Source organism: Lagenorhynchus albirostris, chromosome 1 (assembly GCF_949774975.1).
Source record: "Lagenorhynchus albirostris chromosome 1, mLagAlb1.1, whole genome shotgun sequence".
Classification (NCBI taxonomy): Eukaryota; Metazoa; Chordata; class Mammalia; order Artiodactyla; family Delphinidae; genus Lagenorhynchus; species Lagenorhynchus albirostris.
In genome coordinates this window covers 141,424,902-141,432,741 of record NC_083095.1, presented here as the reverse complement: position 1 = coordinate 141,432,741, position 7,840 = coordinate 141,424,902, and positions in this window count along the sequence as shown.

The window sequence follows — 7,840 nt, the reverse complement described above, 5'->3', positions numbered from 1 at the left end:
ATTTTTTTTTTCACCACTTTACCCAGCAATGCTAGAAGCAACCAGCCAGCAATCTCATTATACTCATTAGTTTGACAAAAATGTTTGAAAGTATCATATATATGGCCACTCAGATTCTTGCTTCTTATAAGTGTTTGATTAGGAATATCCAATGGTGATATTTTACATATCTCTATTGGCCAGATCATGCCATAGACTATCAGTGCTCTTTTTACTACCAAAAATAAAGTGCTTAGTGTCCAGATTAAAAAGCCAAATCCAGAAAACTTGGAACCAATTCAGAAAATTTATTCTTAAGATTTTCTTCCTCTACAATCACCCTCATTACCAAAATCTGTATTAGGCAGAGTTCTGTGGAGAAACAGAACCCATAGGAGATATAATATACACATTACACTTGACTCTAGAACAGCCCAAGTTTGAAGTGCATGGGTCCGCTTATATGCGAATTTTTTTAATAAGTACATACTGCAGTACTACACGATCCATGGTGATTGAATCCATGGATGTCGAACCGCGAATATGAAGGGTTGACTGTAAAATTACATGCAAATTTTTGACTGAGAGGGAGTTGGCATCCCTAACCCCGCATTGTTCAAGGGTCAGCTGTATATTATTATATATTATATAGAATATAATGTATATTCTATATAATATATATTATATAGAATGTATATAATTATGTAGTTACTAATAGAATTAATACATATTATATTCCTTAGAATAAATAGCCAATTCCTTAGAATAATTTTCTTTACATATCTGGCTAACTATAGTTATAAGTAATATGTAAAGAGATTCATTCAGAAAGACTGGCTTCCCTGGTCAATATATTTTGTGTGTATATATATTTGTATATATATGTGTATATATATACAAATGTATGATTATAAACATAATAACTATAGAGATTTTATATAATAGAAGTGAACTTCTATATATAAATATAAAATATAAATATGTATATAAAGAGATTTATTCTAAGGAATTGGCTCACATGGTTGTAGGGTCTGGGAAGTCCAAAATCTGCAATGTGGGCCTGCAAGTTTGTGGCCCAGGAGAGCTCGTGGTACAGATGAAGCCCAAAGGCAGCCTGATGCAGAATTCTCTCTTGCTCAGGGAGGCCAGTCTTTTTGTTCTACTCATTTCTTTAACTGATTGGAGAGGGCCACCCACATTATAGATGGCAATCTGCTTTACCCAAAGTTCACTGATTTAAATGTTAATCCCATCCCCAAACACCCTCAAGCTGACAACATAAAATAGCCATCATAAAGAATTAACAAGGGGCTTCCCTGGTGGCGCAGTGGTTGAGAGTCCGCCTGCCAATGCAGGAGACGCGGGTTCGTGCCCCGGTCCGGGAAGATCCCACATGCCGCGGAGCGGCTGAGCCCGTGAGCCATGGCCGCTGAGCCTGCGCATCCGGAGCCTGTGCTCTGCAACGGGAGAGGCCACAACAGTGAGAGGCCCGCGTACCGCAAAAAAAAAAAAAAAAAAAATAGAATTAACAAGAAAAATCACACGATTATATGTGATTATATCAATACCCATAGAAAAAAGATCAAAGCATAATTTTAAAAACTAATCTAGGGGGCTTCCCTGGTGGCATAGTGGTTAAGAATCTGCCTGCCAATGCAGGGGACACAGGTTCGAGCCCTGATCCGGGAAGATCCCACATGCTGCGGAGCAACTAAGCCCACGCACAACAACTACTGAGCCTGCTCTAGAGCCCACGAGCTACAACTACTAGCCCACGTGCTACTAAAGAAGGCTGTGGGCCTAGAGCCTGTGCTCCTCAACAAGAGAAGCCACCGCAAGGAGAAGTCGGCGCGCCGCAACGAAGAGTAGCCCCCCACTTGCCACAACTAGAGAAAGCCTGCGCGCAGCAACAAAGACCCAACACAACCAAAAATAAATAAATAAATTTATTTTAAAAATTTAGGTAAACTAAGATAGAAATGTACTTCTTCAATCTGATAAAGAGCATATGTAAAACAACTACAGCTAACATAATTCTTAATAGTAAAAGATTGAATGCTTTCCCTCTAAGACGGGAGCTAGACAAAGATGTCTACTTTTACTACTCCTATTCAATATCATACTGGAACTCTTGCAAATATAATAAGACAAGAAAAAAATAAAAGATATTCAGATTTGAAAGGAAAAAAAACTATCTTTATTCAGAGATGACATTATTATTTTATGTAGAAAATTCCAAACACCTAAGCTTTAAAAAAATCTCTTAGAACTGATAATTGAGTTTATCAAGGTTATAGCACACAAGAGTAATATACAAAATCAATTACATTTCTGTATAATAATAGTGGACAATTGGAAACTGATTTTTTAAAAATAGTGACATTTACAAGAGCATCAATGAAATTCTTACATGTAAATATAACAAATTGTGTGTAGGATCTGTATGCTGAAAAATACAAAAGATCTAAAGAAGACCTTAGAAAAAAAAAAAAAAGAAGACCTAAACAAATAGAATGACATACTCTGTTCACAGATGATAGGAAGACTTACTTAAAATGTCAATCTCCCTAAATTGATTTATAGATTTAGTCTTAACAAGATTCTTTGTACATATAGACAAGTTGAATCTAAAGTGTATATGCCAAAGTTAAGGAACTAGAATAGCCAAAACAATTTTGAAAAAAAAGAACAAAGTTCGAGGACTTATGTTACCTGAGTTTAAAATAGATGATAAAACTCCATTAATCAATACAATGTAATATTGGCGAAAGAATAGAGACACCCATCAATGAAACACAAAGAAAATCCAGAAAGAGGCCAAACAAATATGGTCAACTGAATTTTGACAAAGTTGCAAAGGCAGCTCAGTCAAGAAATAACAGATTTTTCAAAAAATGATTCTGGAACAACTGAACACCATGTGCAAAAAAAAAAAAAAAAAAGAACCTCAATCTACATACACCTCACACCATATTAAAAAGTTAACTCAAATAGGATCATAGACTTAAATGTAAAACATGAAACTATAAAACTCTTAGGAGAAAAATCTTTATGACCTTAGATTAGCCAAAAAGTTCTTAGACATGACACCAAAAATAAATGTTTTCCATTAAAAAAATTGATAAATTGAACCTAATCAAAATGAAAAACGCTTGCTCTGCAAAGCATATTGTTAAAAGAATAAAAGAGCAAGCCGTAGACTGGGAGAACATATTTGCAAATCACATATCAAAGGACTTGTACCCAGAATCTATAAAGAACTCTCAATGATAAGAATAATAATAAAATGAGCAAAGCACTTCACCAAAGGAGACAGATGGATAACAAATAAACACATGAACAGATGCTCAATATCATTAACTATTAGGGAAATGCCACAACACACTTATTAGAATGGCAAAAAAATAAACAAATGAAAGACCAAAAACATGAACAACACCCAGTGTTGACAAGGGTAGAAAACAGCTTTCAAACATATATTGTTGGTGGGAATGCAGGATGGTACAACTACTCTGGAAAATAGATCGGCAGCTTGTTATAACAAACTGTGTTTACACGTAACAACTTGGATGAATCTTGCAGGCATTATGGTTAGTGAAAGAAGTCACTCTCAAAAAGTACCTACCGTGTGATTCCATTTATGTGACATTCTGGAAAAAGCAAAACTGCAGTGATGGTGAACAGATCAGTGGTTGCCACCAGCTAAGGGCAGAATAAGGATTTGACTACAAAGGGGCAACACAAGGGATTTCTTTGGGGTGTTGAAATTGTTCTGTATTCTGTCTGTGATGGTGGTTATAAGAATCTCTGCATATGTAAAGACTCAGAAAACTGTTCACAAAGAAAAGTTAATTTTATTGTATATAAATTAAAGCATTAATATATATTGATATATATATGTTTTAATTTATATATATAACATATAAATGTATGTATATAATAGATATATCTGAAAGTCATTATGTAATATGAAACTGTTACTGATGAGCTAGAAATTTTTTAAATGAGGAAAAAAGAAAAAAAAATCATTTTAGAATGCTTAATTATACATAATTTATTGATGAATAGTCTGTCCATTTTACAAAATTGTCGTGGGAACTGGATTCCTAAAATTACAGTTGTCACATTTCTTGGGTATAATTAGATATGGAATAGCATTCTACATTGTTTAAAAAGAGGGAGTGGGGGAGAAATGTCAAAACTTTTCTGTCTGGCTGAAATGATAGGTCAAACAGCACAGAAATTTCTTTGGTTTTGGAAACTGGCATTTGGGCCCAAATTGTCCAATTATCTGGGCCATCAGCCTCAAGTCTGAGCTGTCCACAGTGATGCTTTCTAGGCCCAAGGCCAAGGCCTCTAGGCCAGGAAAACCCTCACTGACGTCAGGAGGCCGAAACTGGAGAGGAAGAGAGGGAGGGATCCTCCCAGGATCCATGGCTGCCTTGAAGGAGATATTTGACTCTTACTGTACAGGATAAGAAGTTTACCTATTCAAATTAGTTCACAATGATACAGCATGTGGAAATTCAGTAAAAATTTCCAGTGCATACTTTAAAAGGAGCCCAGGATTGTGGAGCTGGAAGGCTTCTGTCTTGTCCTCTTTCCAACAGTGTATCCCCTCCCCAACAGAGCCCACAATGAAATCCCTCCCAAACTGTGGAACCCTGAGGTGAAAGGTCCCCTTGAAACCAGCACAGTAGAGGCAAATCAAGTTGTGATTAGAGATGGTGCTCAACTTGGGACTTCAGTTTTTAAAGAGGCTCCCATCTCCTTTATGAGTAGATCAAATCTTATTTTCATAAAGCCTTCACCAACTAGTGGAGGATGACTTGCCAGTGTTTGGCTTTGTCACAACTTATTGGGTGATTTATACCTTGAACTCTGTGCCAGCTTCTTGCAGCAACCCACATGGACTGATATGAAGGGTTCTGGAAACCACCTACTCTCCCAAATATCTCCTCCATTGGCCTCCAAAGGTACCCCAAATGCCTACAATATTTACCCTTTGAACCAAGTTATTAAAATGCAAATGTTAACCAGGATGGAGTAATCCATTAAGTCATCACCACCCAAGTGGTTGGCTATTCCATCGAGGAGGAGAGCCCTGGGGAGATGGGACTGCTTTGGGGGAAGAAAGCATTTAGAATCTAGGACTTTGGGGGGGTCCTATATTTGAGGGGGCTATGTCAATGTACTGGAGGCCTGAGAGAAAGGGAGCACCAAGGGACACATCTACACCTCACCATGTTTATCATTCCTTTCACAAAGATCTCCCAAAGCACCTGTCAGGTGCCTGACTATGCCTTTCCTTGAGTTGCTCACACAGAGTGAGTTAAGAAAACTGGTATGTTTTCCACCTCCTGGCAGCTGACACATCAGCACAGACTATACTGTGCCAGATTGAAATATTAGAAACAGACATCAATTAATAAACTGGAGGTTTATGTTTTTACATTAATGAAAAGCAAATGGGTCAGTGTGTTTGGTGGAGGAATGTGTGAGGAAGGAATTGTGGTAGGAAATCAACACCCTTTATCTAAATACTGGGGGAATTTCTTAGTGGAAACATATCTCAGAAATGTTTTAAGAGCTGGGAAGCAGAGTGCTTTAGTGAGCTGGCAGGGAGCGGGTATTCTAACACAGACATGGCTTTGGGAAAAGGGTGAAACAGGAACAGAATGTGAAAAGATAAAGGGCTTGAATATTTAAGTGCCAGGTGGATACAGGCAGGATGAGGGGGTGGATGACAAAACCCGAAGAGGATGCAGGCTGTGTGGAACAGGCTTCTGTCTTATCCCATTTGATGTCCCCTTGATCTGGGGACATCTCAGATCTCCAGCTCCTCAAAACGGATGGCCTCTTGGCAGATACAGCTCTCCTTGGCCTGGGATTCTAGGCATCCTGGACTAAGAACTGGCAACTCTGCTGGTTCATGCCCAGAAACACTCAAAACTCATTTACACCTAGTCAACCCATCAACAGCATCTCTCCCCTGACCCCTGAACCAATCCTGTGGCAACGTGGCCTGGCCTCCCTTGTTCCCTCAGGAACCTAACTTCTCTGTCTTTTCTAGCTTATCTTTGGGGTTCATTTAAAAAAAAATTATTATGGAAATTTTCAAATACACTCAAAAGTAGAGAGACTAGATGAATGCACCCACATGTACCAATCAACAGCTTCAATAAGTATAAGTTACAGATAAGCTTGTTACTTCTACACGCTGACTCTCCTCCCCACTTCCCCGACATACTAGATTATATCAAAGCAAATCCCAGGCATCATACCATTTTGTCTGTAAATAATGAAGTATGCATATCCAAAAAGTTAGACTCATTTTGAAGAACTAATAATAAGTTCAATATCAGGACCACACCTATTTTTTAACAAAAAGCCTAAGTGCCATCAAATATATGGGATATCTCCTCAATGTGAGCATGGAGTAAGGGATGCAAGAGCTATGGGTTAGGGCTCAGGTTCTGAGTTCTAGGATAGGGTTTTCCTAGAAATCTGATAACCTTGCCAGAATCCATTGTTCTAACTTTCAAGTCCCCTTGCTTTGCCTTCCAGGTCTGCTTTACTTGGTCCTACTCTTGTTGTCCTCCATCTCTGCTTTAAGTCTAAAATAGAAAAAAGAAAAATCTACCTGTGCTTGATGAGTGCCCGTGGTCTCTATTTATTAGCTGTCTGGTCTTAGGTCAAGACTTAAAGCAACAGTTTCCTCATCAATGAAATGAGTTTAAAGCATGATATTGTAAGGCAGTGGCGATCATTGAGGACAATATTTGTCAAACACCTGCTTCACAGTGGGAGCTCAGAACTGTCCCTCTGAATTTGATTCTGAACTTGATGACATCCTGATTTGTTGACTTAGCATCAGACATCAGCTCATCCTGTGCCCACCCAGGCAATGCCCATTTCCTTACCTATGGTTTACTTTCAACCTACCTATATTATTATAACTGAAGTAAGTTTCTTATAGATAGCATATTGATTGGGTCATGATCATTAATCTATTCTGCCAATCTCTGGTGAATTTAGATCATTTACATTTAATATAATTATTGATGTATTAGGGCACTTAGGTCCATTTTATTGTCTTCTGTTTCTCATTCCACTGTTTCCCTTTTCTTTCTTTCTTTCTTGTGAGTTACTTAGACATTTTCTAGAATGCTATTTTTATTTATCTGAAGTATTTTAAGTACATTTCTTTGTGTACTTTGTGGTAGCTTTAGGTATTAAAATATGCATACAAAGCTTACCACAGTCTACTGGTATCACTATTTTACCACTTTGAGTGAAATGTAGAAATCTTACCATTTGAGTCCCTTCAGCATCCTTCCCACACTTTATAATATAATTGCCTTAAATATGTCCTCTATGTACCAGTGAGCACCACACTGAATGATGTTATAATTTTTGTTTCATCCACCAAACTTAAATTTTAAAACTCAAGAGGAGAAGTAGAGTCTATTTTATTTAACTCCATTTTACCCATTTCATTATTTCTGGTGTTTGAAGTTTCCTTCTATTATCATCTTTTTTCTGTTTGAAGAAATTTATTTAGTCATTCTTCTAGGATAGGTCTGTTAGTGACAAATTCTCCTGATTTTCCTTTATCTTAGAATGTCTTTATTATCTCTTCATTCCTGAAGGATATTTTTGCTTGAAATAGAATTCTGGGTTGACAATTCTTTTCTTTCGGCACTTGAAAAATATGCCACTTCTTTCTAGACTTGGTGATTTTTGATGAGAAATCAACAGTCACTCAAATAGTTGTTCCCCTGTATGTAATGTGTCATTTCTCTCTATGTTTTTCCTATGTCCTTAGTTTTCAAAAGTTTGATTATGATGTGTCTGAGCA